Source organism: Hyaena hyaena, unplaced genomic scaffold, assembly GCF_003009895.1.
Source record: "Hyaena hyaena isolate Hyena2069 unplaced genomic scaffold, ASM300989v1 scaffold_230, whole genome shotgun sequence".
In the NCBI taxonomy this organism is placed as follows: domain Eukaryota; kingdom Metazoa; phylum Chordata; class Mammalia; order Carnivora; family Hyaenidae; genus Hyaena; species Hyaena hyaena.
In genome coordinates this window covers 825,247-850,719 of record NW_024080863.1, presented here as the reverse complement: position 1 = coordinate 850,719, position 25,473 = coordinate 825,247, and the positions used below count along the sequence as shown (strand labels likewise).

General features: G+C 46.5%; 1 protein-coding gene across 2 annotated transcripts in view; it reads right to left on the bottom strand.

The window, feature by feature from the left end:
* The window catches only part of LOXL2 (lysyl oxidase like 2), a 94,598-nt gene extending 83,183 nt beyond the window's left edge, over positions 1–11,415 (bottom strand). Inside the window, exon 1 of one of the 2 annotated variants that reach the window (XM_039243769.1) lies at positions 11,204–11,415. The gene's annotated coding sequence lies outside the window, so the exon portion shown is untranslated. The remainder of the gene's footprint in view (positions 1–11,203) is intronic. The other variant, XM_039243771.1, reaches the window with a different exon arrangement.
* Between the last annotated feature and the right edge of the window lie 14,058 nt (positions 11,416–25,473).

Sequence of the window (25,473 nt, the reverse complement as noted above, 5' to 3'; positions counted from 1 at the left end):
GAATGATTCTAATATTCTCAGTGCATTTTTAGCATGACACGCACTAGCTTCAACCCACAACCCTAGGTTTAACCGCTCTGATCTGGGTGCATGTGATTTCCAGAAGATACCTTCTTCCACACTTCCCTAACTTTGGTCTTGCTGTTCTCTGTTCTAGGACACCACATACCTATCGCCTGAACACCTGTTACTCTATGTTTAGGAATCTACCCACAGGTATATATAAAAGATCTTAAGGAATCTATTAAAAGACTATAAGAACTGATAAGAGTTTAACAAGGTTGCAGGATACAAGATCAATATACAAAGGCTAACTGTTTCTATTCACTTTCAAAGAACAATCCAAAAAGGAAATGACAAAACAAATTCCATTTACAATAGCATCAAAAAGAATAAAATATTTAGGGGAGCTGGGTGGCTCAGTTGGTTAAGCATTTGACTTTGGCTCAGGTCACAATCTCATGGTTCATGGGTTCAAGCCCTGTGTCGGGCTCAATACTGACAGCTCAGAGCCTGGAGCCTGCTCCAGATTCTGTGTCTTCCTTTCTTTCTGACCCTCCTCTGCTCTTCTCTTTCTCTCTTCCTTTCTCTCCCAAAAACAAATGTTTAAAAAAGATTTTCAATGTAATATCTAGAAATACATTTAACAAAAAACACGCAGAATTTATCCTCAGAAAGCTACAGAACATTTTTGAAAGAAATTAAAGATCTAAATAAATGGGAAAACATCCCATGTTCATGGATTAGAAGACTTAATGTCATTAGGATAGGAATACAAATTCATCAAAATCTTTATTAGAATCCCAACTGACTTTTTCATGGAAATTGAAACACGGATTCTTTTTTTTCTTAAATAGTTTATTGTCAAGTTGGTTGAAACACGGATTCTAAAATTTATGTGGAATTGTAAGGGATCCAGAATCGCCAAGACAATTCTGAGAAAGGAGAACCAAGTGGTTCTCACACTTCCCAATTTCAAAAGGGCAAAAGGTTAATACAAAGCAACAGTTATCAAGACAGTATGGTACAGGCGCAAGGACAGACATATATATCAATGGGGTAGAACTGAGAGTCTAGTAGTAAACTCATATATTTATCATTAATTGCTTTGGACAAGAGTACCAAGACCCTTGTCTTTCTCTTGGGGAAAGACTAGTGTTTGTAAAAAGAATGGTGATGGAATAACTAGATAGCCACAAATAAAAGAAGCTGGACTCCTCTTCCACACTATTTACAAAAATTAATCTAAAATGGATCAAACACATGCATCTAGAAGCCAAACTATAAAACTCATAGAAGAAAACACAGGAACAAATCTTCATGACTTTGAATTTGGTGATGGTTTCTAAAATATGACACCAAAGCATAGGCAACAGATTAAAACTATGTATATTGGACTTCATCAAAATTAAAAATTTTGTGCATCAAAAGGCATTATCAAGATGCTTCATGAACCAGGGTGGCCATAGGATGGGTAGAAAAAAAGCATAGTGATCAAGTATTTATTGTACTATTTGCATCCCTATCTCCCTTTCAAGCCTGTGAATCCCCTTGAAGGCACATAATCTTAGTATCTGCTGAATCCATTATAGTATAAATGCTGAGTACATGTGATGTGAACTGAGAAACAAGGAGACACTAAGAAGGTGAAAAGACAACTCACAGAATGGGAGTAAATATTTGTAAATCATATATCTGAAAAGGGTCTAGTTATCCAGAACATATAAAATCTCCTAGAATTCAGGGTGCCTCAGTGGCTCAGTGAAGTGTCCGACTTCTGATTTTGGCTCAGATCATGACCTCATGGTTCATAAAATCGAGCCCTGCATCGGGCTCTGTGCTGACAGTATGGAGCCTGCTTGGGATTCTCTCTCTCTCCATCCCCCCGCCTCCGTCTCTTCCTCCTCCTCCCCCAGTTGCACACACACACAAGTCCTCTCTCTGTCTGAAAATAAACATTAAAAAAACCTCCTACAATTCAATAAGAATAACCAAGCCAGTTTAAAAATGGGCACCAGACTTGAACAGATATTTATTTCCCCAAGGAAGATATGCAAATGTCCAACAAACACCTGAAAAGATGCTCAACATCATTAGTTACCAGGGAAAGGGGAAATCACAACCTCAACAAAATACCACTTCGCACACACTAGGATGGCTATAATTTTTTTTAAGTGAGAAAAAGTAGGTGTTGGTGAGGATTTAGAGAAATTGGAACCTCCATGCATTGCTGGTGGTAATGTAAAATGGTACAACTGTTGTGACAAAATATGGCAATTCTTCAGAAAGATAAACATAGAATTACCATATGACCCAGAAATTCCACTCCTATTTATATACCTATGAGAATTAAAAACAGATGTTCAAACAAAAGCTTATATACAAATGTTTACAGCAGCACTATTGATAATAGCCAAAAGGTGGAAACAAGCCAAATGTCCATCAACAATGAACAGATAGGGGCGCCTGGGTGGCTCAATAGGTTGAGCCTCTGACTCTTGGTTTCAGCCCAGGTCATGATCTCATGGGTTTGAGCCCCACATAGGGCTGCACAGCAGGCAGTGCAGAGATTGCTTGGGATTCTCTCTCTCTTCCTCACTCTCTGTCCCTCCCCTACTCTCACTAACTCTTTCTCTCTAAATAAATAAACTTTTTTAAAAAAATGAACAGGTAAACAAAATGTAGTGTATCCATATAGTGGCATATTATTTGGCCATAATAAGGTACTTAGTATGCATACATGTCACAACATAAAGGGTTGGAAACCTGTGAAGTGAAAGATGACTTATATTTGATTCCATTTATATGAAATATCCAGAATTGGCTGTATATATGCAGAAAGTAGATTAGTAGGAGTGGATGTGGGGAGTAGGGGTTGTGGGGAGAGAAGGAGGTGATAGGTAAAGGGCACAGGCTTCTCTTTCCGGTAATGAAATGTTCTAAAATTGACTGTGGTGATGGTCGTACATGTCTGTGGATATACTAACATCCATTGCCTTGAACATCCATTGTAAATGGTTGAATTATACAGCATGTGAATTACATCTCAACTAAGCTATTAGAAAAGAAAAATCTACTTAAATGACACTTTGTGTTAAGAGTATATATTTATGAAGATTCTGCTACATGATAAACACTGTATTAGGCACTGGGAATTCAAAGATGACTCTGACGTGGGTTCTGCCCTCAAGGAGTTCACACAATACTTAGAGAAGCAATAACAGTGTAGAACTAGATACAGGAATGAAAAGGGGAGGCAGTGATCACACCTGATGATGAGGGACAGGAAAAGCCTTAGACAGTTGACACTGAGCAGGTTTCGGAGGAAAGTTTGAGTTTGACAGGTTGGGGGTGGGGAGATCTTCCCAGGCAGTGGGAAGGGCAGGTCTGAAATAACACAGAGTATTTTGGGAGCCATGTGTGGTGCAAATTGCAAGATGAAAAAGCAGAGGCACTGGGGGATGGGGATGCCGAGAAGTGGGAGCGATGAGGGTAGAGAAGCAAGCAGAGGGCCGGCTGTGAGGGACTGTGAATGCCATGCCAAGAAATGCTGAGTTTTCCTTTTGGGAATAAGGAGCCAATGGACGATAAGCAGGGGGGTGAGGGGGACCGATTTGTGATCTAGAGCAGGAGTCAGCAAACTGCAGCCCACGGACCAAATCTATAAATACAGCTTTTGGAAATGAAACTTTATTGGAATGCAGCCATAGTGATTGCTTTCCTTGTTATCTGTGGCTACTCTTCCACTAAAACAGCAGAGTTGACCAACAGCAACACAGAGCATAGGGCCTGTAAAGTCCAAAATATTTGCCATCCATCCTTAGAGTAAAAGCTTACCACCCCCTGCTCTGGAAAGATCCCTGTGGCTATTGCGTAAAGAAGGGTTTTGCGTGGGTTAAGACCAAGGGAAAGGAGGCCAATTAGGAGACAAGCAACTCGCCCACCACTGGGCGATGTGACGATGTTGGTGATGGTGATGTTGGTGTAAGTTGTGGGTGGAGAGATGGGCCTGCCTTTGTGAGCTGTGGGGAAGGAAAAACAGCTGGGGAGTATCAGTTCAAGAAAATCCGACTGCCTGAGTTTCTGAAAAGGATTAGAGACCCCACTTCACTAATGTGTAAATTTTAGTGTTTTTCTCTTCATCATTAAAATGTCTCCTAACATTTTTAGAAGAATGCTCTCAAACAGAGCATCTGAATTCAAGGCAGCTTAAAAGTTTTATTTTATTATTTTTAAATTATTTTATTTTATTTTAGTAATCTCTGCACCCAACGTGGGGCTCAAACTCAAGAGTCAATGCTCTACTGACTCAGCCAGCCTGGTACCCCTAGCTTAAAGGTGTTTTTAAAAAACTTATTCTTACCATTTGGTTATGGGCATGCCAGAGCAGTTCTAGGTAACCTGGTAGATATAGTCTTCCTCTCTTCATGCGTTACAACACGCCAAAGTCCACAAACTCTTTGGCTCTGCTCTAAGGCTGCTGTTGGCACTCGGTGGGCACCAAGGGGTTGGCTGCCGGCCATCAGAATAGTATTCCTGTTCAACGATTCTATTTTAAATACACATGTCAGATATCGTGTCTTACTCATTAGTGTGTCTCCTACAGTGACGGGCAGAGTGTCCGGCACATAGAAGTCCACTAATGAATCATTTCAGTTAAGGAGAGAGAGGACCGGGTGGGAGAAGGAGGAAGGAAAGGAAGACAGGAAGGCAAGACATGGCCACAAAATTGTCCCCCAAGGCTTAAAACTCATTCTCCAGCAGAAGCTGATAAAAGGGCCGTTCTCCAGGTGGATGGGAGCCCCTTCTTGCAGCAGGAGCCTGGAGGGACTGTACTTAGCGGTCATGTGTTAATACAGCTGCAACCGCAAACCCCAAATACGCTGTACTATCTTCCCCAGAGATTTTAAGGAAATAAGCTGCTTAAATCTCACAACTAATCTTGTGGCCTTTCACATTACACATGTGTTTTTCAAACATCCTTCCCAACTGTTTCACGTAGAGAAAATGAGCGTCCAATCCCAAGACCCCGAGGTGTAGCTGAAGCAGCCGCACGCAGGCGTGAAATGTAATCGAAACCTCCTGCTCTCCCTCTAACTCTGTGCACTCTAGTCCATTCTTGATCTATGTGGTAGTTACAAGGGCATGTTCATTTTGTAAAGAAACATCCAGAACAGGGAGCTGTCCAAGCGTGCTCACGGCAGCATTATTCCTAGTAACCAAAAGGTGGAAGCAAGTCACCGATAAATGGACGGGCACACAAAATGTGGTCTATCCCTTCAATGGAATATCATTCCCTTAAAAAGGAAGGAAACTCGGACATGCTACAAGATGGATGAAACTTGACGACACAGAGGTTAAGCGACAGAATTCAGTCACCAAAAGACAGAGTACCACATGATTCCACTCACATGAGGTGCCCAGAGCTGTCAAATTCACAGAGACGGAAAGTAGGATGTTGGGGTCCAGGAGATGAGGAGGTGGGGGGATAGGGAGTTAGGATTTAATAGGGACAGAGTTTCAGTTTGGGGAGACGGAAAAAGCTCTGGAGGTGGATGGTGGGGACATCCCACAACAACGTGAATGTGCCTACAGCTGCTGAGCTACACACTTAAAAATGGTTAAAATGGTGAGTTTTAAGTTATGGATATTTTAGCACATTAAAAACAAACCCAAAAGTGTATACCTGTGTATGCTTAGAACCAGTGCCATTTTGCCTACATGTGCTCTTCTTGGTGGGGGTAGGGTGGGGTGGGGGAGAAAGCTGGCTTTAAAAATGTATTCAATTTTATGTGTATATATAGAATGTACTCAGTTTTATGTGTATATATCAAATATATATATATATATATATATATATTTGATTTAGGAACATATTTAGGAAAAGATCTTTCTTACTAGATCTTTGGGTCATGTGGGCACTTTGAAAAGCTGTGCTTATGTTTATCCCGCTACTCATTGGTGCCCCAGGACAAGCCTGGGTGTGGGGGATCTCATGGGTCTAAGTTCATGGACAGTGTAAAGAAACTGAGCAAAGTAAGCTGTTCACAAGCCACCAGCATCATGCTCTCCTTAAGCGTATCCTTTCGAGGCAAGCAGCACTATCTTCCCATAAGATCCTCTAAGCATTGTGCTGGGGCACATCAAGGAGGGCATATGGTAGCTGGCACAAAACCTCCACGGAGTCACCTGGGTCTGCTTGTATAACAGAGATTCTGACAATGAAAAAACAAAAAAATGTCTCATCATTAGCAGGTGATAGTATGAAGTTAAAGATACTCCACATGAAGGCATCAAAAGCCTTGGGTAAGAAGAAATGATCCACTGTGGTCCTAATTACATCCTCATTATTTGTTGAGTCTGTTCACACTCTACACCTGGTCTTGGCACACACCACTTACCTGGGTATGTCATTTTTGCCAAGAAAAGTGCCAAAGATTTTTTGGGACTCTGGGCAGAAATCTTATCTAAACTGTCACCATCACGCTTTTATCACCCTCAAACAAGTGGCTATTCTGAAGGGATGGTCCTGGTGCCAAAAGAATTCTCAGATACAGGTGGCGGGGAAGACTGACCAGCCCACCTGGCCAGGCTGTGTTCTCTGCCAACCATGCTCCGTGCTCGACAGCAGGAACACAGCTAGAATTACTCAGATAAGAAGGTCTGAAGACTCATTCCAAACCTAGACACGGCTGGAGAACGGAAGATACACAGCGCATGGCTGCAGGCGCGTGTCTGTGGAATCTGCTTGGTCCTCCCAGTCCTGGCCCACGGATGCCAATTCTGCTGGTTCTGTGGGCCTGGAGTGGGATAGGCTGTGGCCACTTCATCTGAGGCCTCATGGCCCACTCAGGGTCTGCGGTGCAGGTGGGTTTATGTGACATAGTCACGTGGATGGACCTTGAAGACCATTCTCCAGAAGGGAATGAACAATAGTATTTACAGGCTGTTCAGAATCCAGGCAGCCCCAGGAGTGGGGGACTCCACCTCCAAATGCTCCTGGAGCTGTAAAAGAAGTGACTGCCACAGCTGATATGGAATCATCTAGAAATTCTGCCCCCATGGAGACAGCCTATCAGCTAAGGGGAAAGAGAATTTATGACTGCCAGCAGACAGGGTGATTCAAGGTTAATGCTTTGCCCCTTCGAGTTCCTACAGTTTGGATAATGGGATTGAGCAACCAGTTTCTCTGTCCCTGACTGGCTGTTTTACGGAAGGTGTGTTCACTCAATGGCTATTTCGGGCAATGAATATAAGAGCAGAAAATCTAGGAGTCAAGAAATAAGAGATCCCTTTTCCCACATGGCCAGCCAAGGAAGAATTCCAAATCATGAGTCTTACTAATAAGATGTAGAAATGATTTATCACCCCACTTCAGAGCAAATAAACACAAGTAATGAAAATGCTAAATGTAAAAAATTCTGGTGTTCTAGATCTTCATCAGACCAAGGCAGAATAAACAAAGCTGTCCATAAATGAAAGACTTCAGAGGGAAACCTCTTCTGTGTCATGCAATGTAGGAATCTCCGACTAAAGACACCAGCTGCCAAACTACCACTCGGGCGATCCGTGGTGTGTGTGTGTGGGGGGGTAATGGTTCTCAGTGAGGTTTCTTTCCACGGCCTTGGTCTTGTCCACGAACTCCAACGACAACACTTTCACTCATCCTACTCCCAGCCCTAGGAGCCAGAGAATAGGGGGAAAATGCTGCTTCATAGTGCACAGAGGCCCGCCCCGAGTCCTCAAGAGGGCAGTCGCTTTCATACAGTTCTACAATAAGCTGGGAAATAAGCCCAGGCTTCCTGACCTTGCAGCTGATTTACCTCAAGCGCCAAATGGCCAATTACTAAATATTTACACACGGATTTCTAATCACAGGTATATAGGAAGTGATAAACTCAGGATGCAGCGATAGCCAAGAGGAACACTTCAGAGGACAGCTGATAATCCATGAGCAGCACTGAGAAACAGAACCACCACGGCCCAGGAATGAGGAGGTTGGGTCAGGTCCTGGCTCCGCCAATCACCGGCCCTGCCACCTGGACAGCTTATCTGCTTGCCAGTTTCCTCAGCTGTAAAATGAATTTAGTACCCATCTTGCTCTTTAGTGAGGTGTTGTAATAACCAAATGACACAGTGGATAGAAAACTGGTTTGAAAGGAGTAACGTACAAGATGAACATAGACTACAAAAACTGGAAGAATTCGGATCAACTTTACAAAGGCATTTCGGGGAAAAGTGGGAAATTTTTGTTTTTGTTTCTGTCTTGTTTTAATTTTTTAAAATATTTATTTTTGAAAGACAGAGAGAGAAAGAGCATGAGCGGAGGAGGGGCAGAGAGAGGGGGAGACACAGAATCCAAAGCAGGCTCCAGGCTCTGAGCTGTCTGCACAGAGCCCGACATAGGGCTCAAACTCACGAACTGTGAGATCATGACCTGAGCCGAAGTCAGATGCTTAACCAACTGAGCCGCTCAGGTGCCCCAAAAGTGGGAAATTTTTGAATATGAGCTAAGTATTAGATGATAGTAAAGAATTATTCTTAACTTTCTTAGGCATAACAATGGTGAAATGGTTATTTAATACTTTTCAGGATTACACTGAAATACATAGGGATGGAATTATTATCAAATTTGAAATCTGGAATTTGCTTTAAAATACTTCAATGAGAAAAGAAAGAGCAACAGGATAGAAAGGAGGGAGTATGGCAAAATATGGATAACTGTTGAAGCTGGGGGAGAAAATATGGGAGCCTTCTCTCTTTTATGCATATATGCAGTTTTTCAGAAAACAAAATAATTTTTAAATGTATTATTATTTTTTATCTTAGTAAGAGAGAGCTTGAGCAGAAGGGGGAGGGGGAGAGGGGGAGAGAGAGAATCTTAAGCAGGGTCCACACTCAGGCACAGAGCTTGATCCTGGGACCTGGGGATCATGACCTGAACCGAAATCAGGTATCTGAGGCTCAACCCCATGAGCCACCTAGGTGCCCCAAATACAAAATAATTTTTAAATAAACATTGCAGAATTTGGGGGAGGGGGACAGCACAAAGCTTCACTGAAGGTCATCCCCAGAGCACAGAAAATCTGTTTCCTTCACAAGACCCTTCCACACTGGTTATCCAGAAGTCAGAGAACAAGGACATGGCAAAAGGCCAGGAGAAGCCAGGCCAGGAACCCAGGTGGAAAGGAGATAGATGGAAGCCTCTATCAGAAGTTTCTGTCTGCCATGCATCCAAACGTCAGCCAACCTGCAATGTCAAGTGCACTTTGTCTTCAGACCTAGGTTTCACATTCACCTTAGACCATGTCATTTTGTAACACAAAGTCACAGGGAGACAAACAGATTCCTGCATACCCACACACCCCACTGATTCTCAATCCCTTTGGGCTCCAAGAACCTCAGGGCCAAATGGGGGCAGGCACTTTGCCGTGGGTTTGAATGGTCATTCCAGGGCAGATACTGGGGAACAGGACAAAAGGGAAAGGGACAGGGAGATGAATAATGAGCTAAGGCAGGGTCTACGGAGTCAGTCATTCCTCTGGGTACTGACCAGGGAAATGAACACTTCTTCCTCCTAAGCCTCATTCCTGACCATCTTAAGTACAGAATACACCTAATAACTAAATAACTTAGAATAACTAAAAAATGTCAGCAAAGGTGACAAAGGCTTTGGAGGTTCCTGGGCAGACAGGCTCGCGGTGGCATGAGGGAGGAGCTGGAGTATAGGAAAGGGATGCGAGTGTCCACACGGACTAGCTCCGTGGCCTTGAGCTTCAGCGCTTTAACTCCTCTGCAAAAAGAAACGACTGGGCTAATTTTAAATTTTTTTTTTAAATGTTTTATTTATTTCTAGGAGAGAGACAGGGAGAAAGCGTGAGCAGGGGAGGGTCAGAGAGAGAGGGAGTCACAGACTGAAACAGGCTCCAGGCTCTGAGCTGGCAGTCAGCACAGAGCCCGACGCGGGGCTCGAACCCACGAACCGCGAGATCATGACCCAAGCGAAAGTCGGACGCTCAACCGACTAAGCCACCCAGGCGCCCCACGACTGGGCTAATTTTAAAAACTGTGCGGTTCAAAGATTTTAGGGCACGAAATTAATTTGGGGGCATGTTTCCGACTTTCATGAACATCGTTGTTCTCACCTGGACCTGAGGTTTCCTACATTTTGAGTAGTTCAGTGCTTCCCACCCCCACCGCGCCAAGTTCTGCCGCGTTCCCTCACCCCACCCGCGCTGTTTTTTGGTGGTCTTCGCTTGTTTCTTCCAATCATTTCTATTTCGGCGCTGATTTACAGCGACACCTCCAGCAGGCAGCTACAGTTAGGAGGATCCCAGATTTGGAGTTGGGGGAGGGTGTGCAGCGCGCGGTGGCCAAAGCGCCTGCGTAAAAACTGCAGGCACGGAGGACCGCGGGATACATACAGGACTAGGATTTGCTCTACCCCTGGGGCGATCCTGCAAGTACGACCCCCGGGCTAGCTTGTGCTAGTTCTTTCCTACTCCAGGGCCTCTCTGTGATAACGACGGGAGAGGTTCCCCGGTTCCAGCACGACGTGGGAGGGAATACCTTGGGTGCGGACCGCGCCTGCCCTCCGGAACAGGACTTGGCACTCCTGCGCCCAGCCGAGCGTTTACAGCAGGGTGGGGAGAAAACCCAATTCCGAGGCAGCGGGCGCTGGAGCACCCAGGCGCACCCCAGGTGGCCCCCACCCACTCTGCACCAGCCCTGTGCACTCCGTATCCCCAAAGCCACAGCTCCGGGACGCCCCAGGGCACCCCCCGTCCCCCCGCGCTCCCCACATTCTCAAAAGCCAGAACTCCGGGTAACCCTGGCCCCACCCCGCACCTAGCGAGCACAGAGCCACGAGGGCTGCGTCCTGCCGGGTCGCAGGAGCCCCCAGCAAGCCAGGAGCACAGCGCCCTGATCCCCGGGGCGCGCCAGCTGCAAAGCTTGCCAGGCTCAGGGAGAGGTGGGGCTGGAGCGGTCCGCCCGAGTGGGAAGAAGCACCCGTTAGCCGGCAGGTCCTGGCATCACTCCGAGCAAGCAGCCTTCGCTCTAAGTGGCCGCCACGCAGGTCCGGGGAGCCCGCAGCATGGCCGAGAGGCAGCTCCGCAGGGAGCGGACCCTGGAAACCCCACCGGGACGCTCCCGCTTCCCTGCCTACAGCTGTGCGCAGGGGAGGAGCAGGGAGCGCTCTTACTTGGCAACAGGCGCCGGCACTGGCTGGGCCGGGACCAGCTTTCCACGGTGGCCCCTTCCGCGCGCGTCGCCGCTGAGCCCCTTTCCCGAGCAGAGGGGGCGAGCCGACTTCTCCGGCCGCTGAAGGAAGCGGGACCCAAGTTGAGGAAGCCGCGGGCTGGAGTCGCTCCTTTACGCTTTTCCCGGTACTTTTAACGCTAGTCGGACGGCAAACCCCTCCCCGGACCCACCCCCTTCCCGGGAGGTGGCCACCGCAGCAGGCCCGGCCTCCGGCCCCTTTTGTTGTAATTCGAGAGCCGCCCCTCCCCGGGCCTGGGCTGGCTTGCGGGGGAGGCCGTGAGCCAGACGGGCAGCGCTTCCCAGGCTCTTCGCGCCCAGGTTTCCGGAGTCTGAGCGGTTCCAGAGGGGGCCCTTTCCTCGGGGAGATTCCTCTGCCCACCCCCACCCTCAGTAGCTCCCGGATGTTAACCCTTCGATGCCCTTATCCACCAGCTTTAGGGTCCACGCATAATCCACCTCGGTTTCCAGAGAACTCCGAGCTGCCTGGCACGTAGTAGAAGTTCAATAAAAACTGATCAGTGAAGGAGTTAAAAAACCCATCCATCTCGCCTGGGTTTCTTCTCTATGGGGAAAGTGGATTCTGAGCGTGAAAACAAACAACCCCCTTTCTTCCAGCGGGTCACATCTATGGCCTTTGCAAAGCCTCCCTCTCTGAGCACTGGGTTTCTCCCTTGTAATTAAAGGCTTTGGATTCAGTGACCTCTAAGGTCCTTCCCTGCACGGCAGGGCCAGGTTTAACAAGCGCTGCGCTCAGGGAACCCAACAGGACACAGCGAAGGGGGTGCATATTTTGCAGTGGGGCATGCCAAGCCTGGCTCTGAGGCTCACAAGCGGAGGCAAAGTGAGGGCGTCCTACAAGTAGGGGGAGCCCTCCATGCAGTTTCCCGGGGCTCCTTAAGCAAGAGAAAGGCTTGGCCAGACTGGAGGCAGCCAGCAGCTGTAAAACAAGGCAAAGTCCGTGGGCCTCTGTGCGGGACTGTCTGCAGCTGTCTGTTACATGAAGGGTGGCCACCCTCCTCTTGCCCTGCTCCCTCCCAGCAAACCCACAGCACCAGCCATGACAGGTGATGACTCCCACACTCACCTCCAGCCCAGACCTCTCTCTTCACTGTGGATTTGTAAATCCACTGGTCTCCAGAATATCCCCTCCATGGCCCTCTAGACCTTTCCCATGGCCACGGCTAACTTAGCATGCTAGCCCCAAACTCGGTCCCTAAGTCACAGCTCACCCCAGCCCCTGTGAGCTCTGCCAGACAGAAATGGGGTCTCTGTAGGCCCCTCCTCCTTCCCCTCCCCTCTGAATCAGTCCCCTTGTCTGGTGAGCTGGAGAGGAGGGGGCAGGAGGGAGTTGGGTGTGGTTATCAAAGGGCAGCAGGAGCCCCTGCGGTGCTGGAATTGTTCTGTATCTTGACTGTGATGGTGGATATGAGAACCTATGCAGGTGATGAAATTGTATGGAACTTGATAAGTGCAGGTGCGTGCATGTCCAGGTAAAACTGGGAAAATCTGAACAAGATCAGCAGATTGTATCAATGCCGATACCCTGGTTGTGATATTGCACTATGGTTTTGCAAAATGTTGAGGGAAACTGGACAAAGTGTACCAGGCATCTCTCTGTATTCTTCCTTACAAGTACATGTGAATTTATAATTATCTCAATAACATTTTTTAACTGAAAATAAAACAAACACCCCAAGGAGCTTCAGGGCCCTCTGAATGCAGTCTGAATCCCTTCATACAGCTAATAGGAACCCCAGGGGCATTTCCAGCTTGCCCATCCCTCAGCCACATTCTTTCCTCTCCTCCACAGACCCTGCTTGCTGTTCAACATACCTGCTGCTTCACACCCCAGAGCCTTTGCACATGCCATCCCCTTGCCTTGTCTGCCTGGCAATGACCAGCTCTTTGAGATCTCACTCAGTTGGCACAGTTAACACAGTGCCTGAAACCCAGTGGATTCTCAATAAACGCCGCTGAAAGTGAGCACTCTCCTCCCCCCTTACCTTTTTCTCTGATTTCTCTGTTTCTGCTCTTGCTCTTTGTGTTAAAGCATTAACCAGCATGGTATAAAATGAAAGGATGTTAAATTTGCAAACAATGTGTTGCTTGGTTGTGGAAAAAAAAAAAAGCAAACTCCTTGTTGGAACATTTAAAAAATACAAAAAAGTATAATAAAGACACTCGTCATCCTGGTGTTCTATCACCCAGAGTGAGGTGCCTAACATTTGGCAGTATTTCCTTCACGATATTTTTCAAATCCATTCTACATTTTGTTTTTGTACCCAGCATTGTTTTTTTACTGTATTTTTTGTGTATTTTTAAATGTACTGGTTTTTTTTTTAAACGGGTTTAGACTCTTCCAGTGTCTAAAACTACCATATTCAATGCCAGCATCTCTCTTGTTGGATATAAAGTTGTTTCCAACTTTTTACTAGTTGAAATTATACCATGACAGTTATCCTGTGGAAAGTAATATTTATTGCGCAGCTACTGTGTGGTTCCTGCTAACTGTTACACATGAGAAAGTGGAGGCTCGGAGAGGCTTTGTCATTTCCCAAGACTCACAGAGCTGACAAGTGGCAAGCTGTGATAACTGAAGTATACTGAACCCCTCCTGCAAGTCCATCACTGCTTCATCACGCCCCCACTCCCAAGAGAAAATGAGTATTTGAAGCTTGCAGAGTCTTCGCTGATGCACTTTTGTGAACCGGACCAAAGGCCTGTGAGACCAGGAAGGCTGTAGACCTCAGTTCTAGATGAAACAAAATGCTTTCTGTCCATATGTCATCCATACAGTCCCTATGTGTCACCCCCATGTCCCAGGCCCCGTGTGCCCCAGAGGCTGAGCCATGTGATGGACTCAGAGCACATGTCTGCAGTTAGAGGACCTAGGGTCACATCCTGACTTCTAGAGGGGTAAAAGGGCCTATGCCCATGGGTGTGTAGAACAGTTCCTGCCACGTGGGGTTGCGCCCAAATTGCTGCTTGGCCTCTGTTCTGGCAGTGCTGCCTGGATGCCAGGCAGGAGCACACAGTGCTGCTGAGGATCCCCCCCCTCCTCCCCCCTCCACTCAGAGCTGCAGACCTCAGCTCCGGAAGCTGGGAGAGGCAAGGAAGACAACACCTTCCTGCCCCCTGCAGGGACCACAGGGATGGCGTCCTTAGAACACCTTCCCGGGACGTGCTGGCTGAGTCCAAGGGTGTGCACTGTTCTCGCTCTTTTTCCTTGGCTCTTGAGTTCTGTGGCCAAATCACCTTCCTAAGTCTGGGCGTGTCCCAGGAAGCACAAGCAGGGGCTGGGGAGAGGCTTTGCCCGCATGGGGCTTACGCACCAGTGTGGGGAGGCAGACAAGACATAGACTGACAAATGGACACAGTGAAATGGGGGAGAAGCCAGTGCCAGGCACGGGGGGCCTGGGAAGGCCCTGTCTGACAAGATAGCAGGGGCTCTGAGAAGGGAGGGCCATGTGGACATTTGGGGTGGCAAGTCTCACCTTCCTCTGGGGTCCACAGCACTTAACTTGTATCACCTTTGAGCCATGTTATCACTTCCTACTTGAGTTACAGTTGGTTATGTATTGGATTCATCTCTTTGTATCTGCCTGTGCACAGGAATTGTGAATGAAAGTGGCCTTAGCCTCTGTAGCCACCTGGGGAGCCAGCAGCATGCTTGCACATATCATGGGCATCAGTATGTGTGTGTGTGTGTGTGTGTGTGTGTGTGTGTGTGTGTGTGTGTGTGTGTTTTAAAATTTTTTTATTTTTGAGAGAGAGAGAGAGAGACAGTGCAAGTGGGGGAGGGGCAGAGAGAGAGGAAGATACAGAATCTGAAGCAGGCTCCAGGCTCCAAGCTGTCAGCACAGAGCCCAAGTGGGGGCTCCAACCCACCGACACTCGAGATTACACCCTGAGCCAAAGTCCGATGGCTTAACTGACTGAGCCACGTGGGTGCCCCGGGCATCGTTGTTTCTTAACGTGAATCAGATTGAACTGAAAACATTTGAAAGCCTACATAATTAAGATGGAAATAATTGTAGTCTGTATTATGGATTACTCACAGTAATAAGAACGAGAAAACTAGTAGTTTAAATCTATACAATCAAAGAAGAGACTCCAGCTTTCCCCCTTGTTCAAATAAAAGTAGAATCAACAAACCAAGCAAACACTGATTCCTTTGGGAAAATGATTTAAAAACGCATGTCACCTCCCAGGTAGTGGTCTGATCTGGTGCTCAGGGAGGGGACTGCTGTTAAAGTCAAGTTAGTCAAATAAATCACATATTTCAGTGTCCTATGTTAACCAGATATCTATCAGACCCAGCTGGCTGGCTTTCTCAGATTTAGAAATCTGTAGTGTTATCACGACCACTTTTACCGGGTGTGGACGCTTTGTAGGAAGAGCCTGGGGGAAACTCTCACTTCCTCCTGGCCGGCAGCGCCCCATAGTGTCCGCGTCTCACACGGAATTGAGCGCTTGTGCTCTTCATGGCCAAGCTATAAACCAAGGGGATTTAGAGTCCTAGCATCTTGCTTATGGATGAACTGTTGGAAACCCAGAGAGCTGTTGACTGGACATAGTGCCTCCTGCAGGTTAGCAGCAGCTCTGAAAGATCTAGATCAAGGTGTTCTAAACCCGAGGAGAACCAAAGATCTCAGAAAGCACAAGCTGCACATGTGTGTGTGTATGTGTGTGTGTGTGTGTGTTTGTATGTGTGTAGGTCAGCGGCACTTAGGATAATGCCTCTGCCTTTTCTCCAGAGACCACGTGGTTTTATATCTTAAGCATATAATTTCATTCATATAATCTATTTTCCAGGATGTATAATTATTCTTTTAAAGGTCTTATTTTTTAATTTTTTAAAATGTTCTATTTATTTCTGAGAGAGAGAGAGAGAGAGAGAGAGAGAGCAAGGAGAAGGTCAGAGAGACAGGGAGACACAGAATCCGAAACAGGCTCCAGGCTCTGAGCTAGCTGTCAGCACAGAGCCCGATGCGGGGCTCCAGCCCACTAACTGTGAGATAATGACCTGGGCCAAAGTCGGATGCTTAACCAACTGAGCCACCCAGGCACGCCTAATTTTTTTTAAATGTTTATTTATTTGAGAGAGAGCTCGTGCGCATGAGCGGGGGAGGGGCAGAGAGAGAGACTCTGAATCTGAAGCATATTCCAGGCTCCAAGCTGTCAGCACAGAGCTGGGTGTGGGGCTCGAACTCACAACTGTGACATCATGATCTGAGCTTCAGTCAGACGCTAAACCCACTGAGCCACCCAGGCACCCTAGGATGTATACTCATTCTTTGTCACATACCTGGGGGCTAAGCTTCTTCCCCCATCTCTTTCCTTTCCCTTTTCTTAATCATTAATCATTATAACAGCATGTTAGGGGGTGCAAAATAATTTTTTTTCTGGGAATCAAAGCTTTTCAAAGCCTTCTCTAATGAAGAAAGCAGGGCAAGGCAATCCTTTATGTTCTTCAAACAAGAAAATTAGCTCTAGAAGAGAGGAAAATCCATTTTCCATGACTACCCTGCCATTGGCTCCCAGAACTTGAGCTGGCATCTCCTCGTCTCCTTGGAGAACTGCTGGCATTTGCATCCCCTCTGGGGTGGGTTCGGCTTGATGTGGCCCAGTGCCACCCCTCCCTTGCAGACTGACCAGGATAGGTATAGTTTAAAGAACCTACATAAAAGCATGCATTCCTCTCCTAAAGGTTGCTGGGTCTGAAGTCCTACCATTAGAAATTAGTCTCTTATGGGGGCACCTGGGTGGCTCAGTCAGCTAAGCCTCTGACTTTGGCTTAGGTCGTGGCTTAGGTCGTGATCTTACGGTTCATGAGTTCAAGCCCCACGTGGGGCTCTGTGCTGACAACTCAGAGCCTGCAGCCTGCTTTGGATTCTGTGTCTCCACCCCCAACCCCCGGGCTTGTGCTCTGTCTCTCTCTCCCTCAAAAATAAACATTAAAAAAATAAAAAATAAAAAGAAATCAACCTCTTATGAAGTACTGATTCATGTAACAATATGGTTGAGTCTCAAAATTATCATGCTGAGCACCCTCACCCCTAAAAAACCAGCCACAAACGAGTAAGATATCATGTGATTCCATTCACATGATGCTCTAGAAAAATCAACACTAAAGTATTGTGATAGGAAGCTGATCAGTGGTGGCCTGAAGCTGGAGGTGTTTATGGGGTTTGCCTGGGAAAGAGCATGAGAGAACAAACTTTCTGGGGTGATGGAAATGATTTCTCGATCATGGTGGTGGTTACATTGTATATGCATTCTTCTGAAATTCATGAAACTGAGCACTTAAGCCAATTTTATTGGGAGAAGTTTATTTTCTACAAGCTATTCCAGAATAAGTGTATTTAAAACTTATTTTAATAAGTCTTTTGGGGCTCCCCATTCTGGTATCCCCTTTAAAATGAAAGCAGTTTGGAGAAAGGCAACCCAGGGTGATGTGTGGTAGGAGCATGGTAGCTGGAGCCACGCTGTGAGGGTTTGGATCCTAACTCCACTACTTACTAGTCATGTGAACTGAGCATATCATTTAATCTCTCTCGTTCTCCGTTTCTTCTTTTATAAAATGCATGCGCATTTTACTGCACAGAATTCTTATTTTATTTTTAATTTTTTAGTTTATTTATTTTGAGCGAGAGAGGGAGAGCACAAGCATGGGAGGGGCAGAGAGAAGGAGAGACAGAATCTCAGGCAGGCTCTGCACAGAGCCCAATGAAGGGCTCAAACTCACCGCAAGATCATGACCTGAGCTGAGATCAGAGTCAGATGCTTAACCGACCGAGCTATGCAGATGCCCCTGCCCAGAATTCGTAGAAGGCTGAAATGAGTTCATAAACGTGAAGTGCCCGGAATAAAGCATCTGGCACATGGCCGGTGCCAGCTAGCTTTTAACCAATTTATCATGGAGGTGTAAATGTCCCTTCAAGTTGTCTGCTTTTTTCTAGTTACTGTTTTTTTTTTAGGGTAGTGTTTTGTTTACAGAAATATTGAGCAGCAAATACAGAGAGTTCCCACATACCCACCTTCACGCAGTGACTTTCCCCTCCTATTAACATCTTGCATGAGGCTGGTACGTTTGTTACAATGGATGAGCCAGTATTGATACATCATTATTAACTACGGCTCATAATTTACATTAGGGTGCATTCTTTGTGTTGTACCTTCTGTGGATTTTGAGGAATGTATAATGACTTGTATTAACCATCACAATATCATACAGAAGAATTTCACTGTATGCTCTGTGCTTTGCCTGTTCATCTTTCCCTTCCCTCAATTCCTGGCAACCCCTGATCCTTTTATGGTCTCCATAGTTTTGCCCTCTTCAGAATGTCATATAATTGGAATCATACAGTATGTGAACTTTTCAGATTGGCCTCTTTCACATGGTAGTAGGCATTTAGGTTTCCCCTGTGTCTGATAGGTCCTTTCTTTCAAGTGCTGAGTATTCCATTGTCTGGATGTACCAGTCTGTCCATTACCTACTGAAGGACATCTTGGTTGCTTCCAAATGTAGGCAATTATGAATAAAGCTGCTGTAAACATCCATGGGCGGGTTTCTGTGTGGTCCTAAGTTTTCAACGCATTTGGGTAAACATCCAGGAGTGAGACTGCTGCATCATATGGTACAACTATGTTTTATTTACATGGTGCGGTCACACAACGGAATATTATACAGCCCTAAAAAGGAAAGAAATCCTGACACATGCTAAAATGTAGATGAACCTGGGGACGTTATGCTAACCGAAACAAGCCAGAGACAAAAGGACAAATACTGTGTGAGTCCATGTGTAAGGATTACTTTCAGAGCCGTCAGAATAATAGAAAAAGAATGTAGAATGGTGGTCGACTCTGTGTCTCCCTCTCTCCCTGCCCATCCCCCGCTCGTGTGCCCGTGCTTGCTGGCTCCCTCTCTCTTCCTCTCTCAAAAATAAACATTAAAAACTTGTTTTAAAAAGGCAGAGAAATTGTGTGTGTGGAGGGGAAGAGTATGTTTAAAACCATCTTTCAAAGTAGTGGTCCCATTTTGCGTTCCCACCAGCAATGAATGGGAGTTCCTGTGACTCCCCATCCTCCCCAGCACTGGACTCTGGCCATTCCAATAGGTCCGTAGTGATGTATCACTGTTCTTTGCATTTGCCTTTCCCTGATGACATACAATGTGGGGCATCAGTTCACATGTTTATTTGCCATCTGCTTATCTTTTTTTGGTGAGGTGTCTTTTCAGGTATTTTCTCCCTTTTTTAATTGGGTTGTTTGTTTTCTCGTTGTTGAGTTTTGAGTTCTTTGTATATTTCAGACACAGTCCTTTATCCTATATGTGTTTTTGCAAAGAATTTCCCTCAGTCTGTGGTTGGGAGTTTTCACCAAGTACCTGGGGTATCATCATACCTTCCTGTCTCTGTGTGTGTGTGTGTGTGTGTGTGTGTGTGTGTGTGTGTGTGTGTGTGTAGCCGACAGGATTTGGAAGCGGTTGGGTACTAGGAGTAAATACAACTTGATGGCAGTCCTCAAGAGGCTTACACTGTGATTTAGGAGAGAAAGTGACATAGACATTAAGTAATAAGACAAGGCAGTATAAGATCCGGTACAAAGTGGCAGGCACCATGCAGTGAATAAAGATCAGAGGGACTGGAGACTCCAGGGGGCTGTGTGGTGTCTGGGGAGGGTGCATGGGTGGGGGTGAAAAGGAGCAGTGCCTTCCAGGCCAGGCCAGCTGGGAGTGGCCGGAGAAAGACACTTCTGGGAAAAAGCAGCTTCACCCTTGCTCAGGGGGCGCCCCTGGGACATCTGGGAACAGGTGGGATGTGGCTGGGCATAGAGCGGCCCCTGGAAATTTGGCAAAGGCACAGAGCATGGGGTGACAGGTTCTGGAGACAAGCTTCGCCCACGTTATAATTTTGCTGCTCTCTTCACTTCCCTCTTGACCGCTCTGCCGGGCAAGTCTCCAGATGCAGGAAGAGGGAGACGCTTACCTCGCAGAGTCATTTAGAGCAGGGTGAGGGGGAACCAGTTCCAAATCTCATTCCCAGACACCTGGCTTCTGCCAGCTCTGACCACCTTGTCTCAAAGATGCAGCTAAAACAGGGAGGGGCAGGGCCAGACAAAAATGGGGGCTTTTCTCCAGAGCGATGGGCTGGCATCTGGCGGGGCCGCGCTCCGGGCCACAGCCCAGCAAAGCCTTGCCGCCTCCCAGAAAGCATGTGAGCTGCCTGGCCAGGTCACTCAGGGTTGGCTGAGGACACAGCCTGACTCTGCTCCACTCTGGCCACTGGCATTTCGGAGGCTCCTGCATGCCCAGACCCAGTTCGGCACTCTAGGGGAGGGAGAGGAGGCACGAATCCTGCTTGGCCCATCGGCCGCTTGCTCCTGGGGGAGAAGACCCAGGACCAGTCCCCAGGGACGGCTGTCTTAGATTGGAAATATCTGGATGGGAGGATGGGAGGTTCAGAGGAAGGCACGGTTCCAGGAAAAAGCTCCCAGACCCCAACAGGGCTTGTTACCAAAATGGCAAGAACACTGCCGCAACTGAACTGTGGCCCCCGACATTCACAGGCTGAAGACCTACCAGTGCGAGGGTATTCAGGGAAGTGATGGGGTTAGATGAAGCCATAGGGTGGGGCTCATGTGGCTTCCTGAAGAGAGGGAGGTAGATCCGAGCTCTGCCTCTCTCTCCTCCCGCCAGGTGAGGACACAGCAAAGAGCCCACTGTCTGCGGGCGGGCAGGCGGGCCAGAAGCAGGAATTAGAACTGCCGGCCCTTTGATCTTGGGCTTCTGGCTCCCAGAGCTGTGAGAGATAAAGGTCTGCTGTTTAGGCTGCCCGGGTGTGACATTTTGTTGCGGCAGCCCGCGCTGTCTCAGACAAACACACGGATGGCGCTTCCTTCCCAGGCCTCCCCGGCCACAGCTGACCCCTGGCAACGGTGTGCCCCCTGGGCTTTTGCTTCTCTGACCTTTCCCCTTCGCGACTGCTCTTCTGCACACAGGCGCGCCCTGTCTACCTCGGATGCGGGCGGCATATACTAAGGTGCCCCAAATGTGTGAACGATGGTCTCTCCAACAGCCCCTTCCCTCCGCGACGGCCCTAACTCTCCTCCGGGTCACCGCGCGTCCCGACTGGGCCCTCATGCTCTAGGCCAGCAGTGCTTCTCAAAGTGTGGTGCAGGGACCACCGGCGGCTGCCACGACCTTTGCAAGGAGTCCATGAGGCCAAACTATTTTTTTTTTTTTTAATAAAACTGAGATCTTACTTTCCTTTCTATTCTCATTTTCTGAGCTGGAGCTGGCAGTTTGCCAGGAGCAGCGAGTACCGCTTCCGCTTCCGCTTCCTCCAGATTGACGAACCGGCGTTCTGGAGCGTTCCAGGAATGTCAGGCAACTTGGATTCCAGTTTCAGTTGCTCTCTTCAGGAAACAAGGGGTTGGATTAGACAATGCAGGCCCCTCCTAGCTATAAAAATAGCAGGGTTCTATTTTCTTTGAATCTTGGTGTTCTTTCTTGTAGACTGAGATATAATTCTATCTTCCCCACCTACCTCACAGAGCTATTGAGAAGGTGAAAGAGATTAAATGTGCATGTGCTCTGGACAGTAGCTCCATAATGAACCGGGGGTGATTTTAAAGGGTGGAGCAACCCAAGAAACATCAGTGTAGTCAGAGGCCCATCCCCAGCTACCAGCCTCCTTGGTTGCTAGGAGACCATTGCAGGGAGGCTCAAGCCAATGCAGCCTGTGTCTCCAACAGCTTCTACTTGAGGATTTAGAACCATTTTTCCTTAAAGGATCCCTCGAGCTCTTGACCTGAAGTAAAACAAACAAACACGAAAACATACAAGCAAACAAACAACCCCCGCTGTCTGTGGCTCAACATAAATAATTTCTGGCCATTCAATTTCATTCTTCTCATTTTACTTTTAGCCCATTATCTATCTGTCTATTTATCATCTCAAAACTTTTAAAATGATGAAATATAACCTACATGCACAAAAATGTATAAAATACAAAAACGAGCATAATGAAACATCCATATAATTACTGTCCAGCTCAAGAACTAGAATATTACTGGATTCCCAGAAACATCCCCACAACACACATGTTCCTTCCCAAAACTGCCTCCCAGCCCTGAAAGTAAACACTCTCCTTTTTTTTTTTTTTTTTTTTTAATGGTAATGACTTTCCTGCTTGTATCTCCCTGGTCTCTTATTGTTAGAGGCTCCAGTTCAGGCCCCTGTCCTCAACTACTTCTAGATGCTCCCAATTCCTGAGTGTGCACCTCTAGCCTGCTCCTCTCTCAATTCAGATTCCTGTGTCCAACTCTATGCTATATGTCTCCCTGGGTATCTAAGTGACACCTCAGTTTTGCCATGTCCCAAACTCCACTCCTGATCCTTTCCCCCAAATCTGCCCACATCAGAAAGGGTAAGGCTATCTTTCCTGCTGACTCTTTCACTTTTAAGCTCCTATATTCACTCTAAACCCTTCACTGGATCTCCAGAATCCAGCCAGTCCTCACCTCCTGTACTCATCATCTCTCCTTTAGATTACTGACATAGCCCAACTGGTCACTTGGCTTCTATCTTTGCCTCAGCAGTTGATTTCAAGCCCACAGACCAAGTAAAGTATCAATCGAATTCCACCTCTGCTCTGACATCACCTTGTGATAACTTTCCATCACTCTGAGCCTGAAAGCCTTACAATTAACCCATGAACTCCTATAAGCTCCGCCCCCCCAAAGGCATGCCTTGCTGACTTCATCTCCCCTTTGATGTCTCTGCTCCAGTTCCACAGCCCTGTCTGCTGTTCCCCAAATGCTCCAGGTCTGTTCCTGCCCCACGGCCTTTGCACAGGTGCCGACATGCTGGAACTCTCTTTCCCAGGGTCTCCTTGGGCTTCTTCCCTTGACTTCTGCAAGATTTTGTTCTAGTGCCGTGTCCTCTGAGAGAACATTCTTGACTGTAAGATTTTAACTTCCCTTCCCTTTGGCATTTTCTTTTTACCATCGTAGCTTTATATTTTTCCATGTAGCCTTTAAACCTTCTAGGATACCATATACATTATTCATTTGTTTTCTTCTCCACTGGCATGGAAGCTCTATAGTGTCAGAGCTTGCTTTTTTTTTCTTTTTTTAATTTGCTTTCTTTTTTTCACTGCTGTTTCCAGTGGAATATTTGTGGAATGAATGGATGGGTTTCTCTGAGGACAGAGGAGCTGGAGGAGAAGATGCCAAGCTGGTCATGCTGTCCTGCTTGGCACCTTATGCTAGAACTCTCTCAATCACAGTCATCTCCTGACATCTCTCAGAAAATGAGAAGTTCACACCTCTCTAGGTTTTTATGATAACGTTACAGACATATTCACTTCTTCTCTACAAAGTCAGAAAAGTTATGTCCAGTTGGCTGAGGGAAAGCTGAGGAACAGAGAGGGTAAGCATGCCATTCATAGCTTGGCCGCATTGTGGTAGCCACGGATTTCTTCAGAGTGTGCGCGTGTTGGGGGCTGTTGTACAGGAAAGAATTTGTGTGGTCCTTGTCTTTGGTTCTGGAGAGTAAACCTCTAAACCTTTGGGATTTCCCCAGTGATGGGAGTGTGTGTGTTATTTATGGTAGGTCCCAGACCACACCTGAGTATGCTAGGTGGGTCACGGTGAGCCCCTGGGTGGTTTCAGGATGGGGGCTGGCCATGCCACAAGATTAGAGAGCTAGAACTCGGGGCTGATATGTGGGGAGTGAAATTCACACAGAATACACCATGGTCTGTTTTCAGAGATCTCTTTTCTCTTTATCAGCCCTGGCCCCTGCTGTGTTGGCTTCATTTCTCCAATGGCAAAAAAATTCTTTGTGAGTCTAGGGAAGATGGTGATTTTTTTTTTTTTAATTTCAGTTATTGTAATTTTTGGCTCCAGAATTTTCTTCTGTTTTGTTTTTGTTTTTAGGTTTTCCCTTTTTTAATAGTTCCATTTTCTTCAAACATTGTTTTCTTGCCTTTCTCTACATCTTCCTTTAGTTCTCTGAGCATCTTCAAGGCAGCTGTTTTAAAGTCTATGTCTAGTAGGTATGCCATCAGGTCTTTTTCAGGGAAGAAGTTTCTGTTGATGTATATTTTTCCTTTGAATGGGCCATACTTTCATGTCTCTTTATATGCCTTCTGACTTTTTGTTGAAAGCTGGACATTTTGATCCAATAATGTCTAGAACTCAGGAAACTCTGGGAACCAGATTTTCACCTTTCCCTAGAGTTTGCTGGGCATTTTATTATTGTTTTTGTTTACTGGTTTTTTTTTTTTTTTTCATCGTTGTAGGCTGCCTCTTGCCAGGGATCCTCCTAAGGTACAGACTGAAAGACTTCTTAGGTTTTTTCTAGGCAAGCACACTTCCCTGGCCCATGTCGTAACTTCCCAGTTTTCCTCAGGAATACATTTATTATTATTATTATTATTATTATTATTATTTTTGGGCAGCTGTCAATGGAGTGCCACTCAAGACACAAACTCACTCAAATCTTGGTTGGAAAGGAGTGAACCTCAGAGGTACTCTTGCTTCTTCTTGGGGACATACAGCCAATTAATGCATCCTATCAGAGCTGTTCTTTTTCATGAGATTCACTAGATCCTCATTATAAGCCTGTGAGATGCATAGAACAGGTCTCATTATTTCCATTTTATAAACAAAATGTAATGAGATGGAGAAATTCTTATTCACCAAAATTGCCGGTGGACAGAGGTGTATTTTGGAAATTCCAAGCTGCCTAGTGGCCTCTTTTCCATCAGAGAAGCAGTGGGGCAGGGAGATGGGGTCACAGTTCCCAAGGGCTGCCTGAGGCAGGGAGGGTCATGCTTCAAGTGCGGGCTTTGGAGGGTGTGCAGTGTGAGAGGGTAGTTCTGTGTAATGGCACAGAGCTGTAGACTCTCTCCCTGGGGCTATCTCATCATCTTCAGAGGAGGAACTGCTCCATGCAAATGTTAGGAGACACTGGATTTCTAGACAAGAACTTTTCTGTTGTGTTGTTTTGTTTTTGTTTTTTGTTTTTTGTCTTTTTTTTTTTTTCCTCCTCAAGAACTTTGAAGGTCATGGCTTGGCATCTGAATGTGGTGTGGAAGGGATCAGAGACTGTAAGAAAGACCATAGGAAGGCACTCCAGAAAGAACAGATGTGAGAGATACCACTGTAGCTTTGTTTCCCCTAAAGGGACAGGAGGAGCCC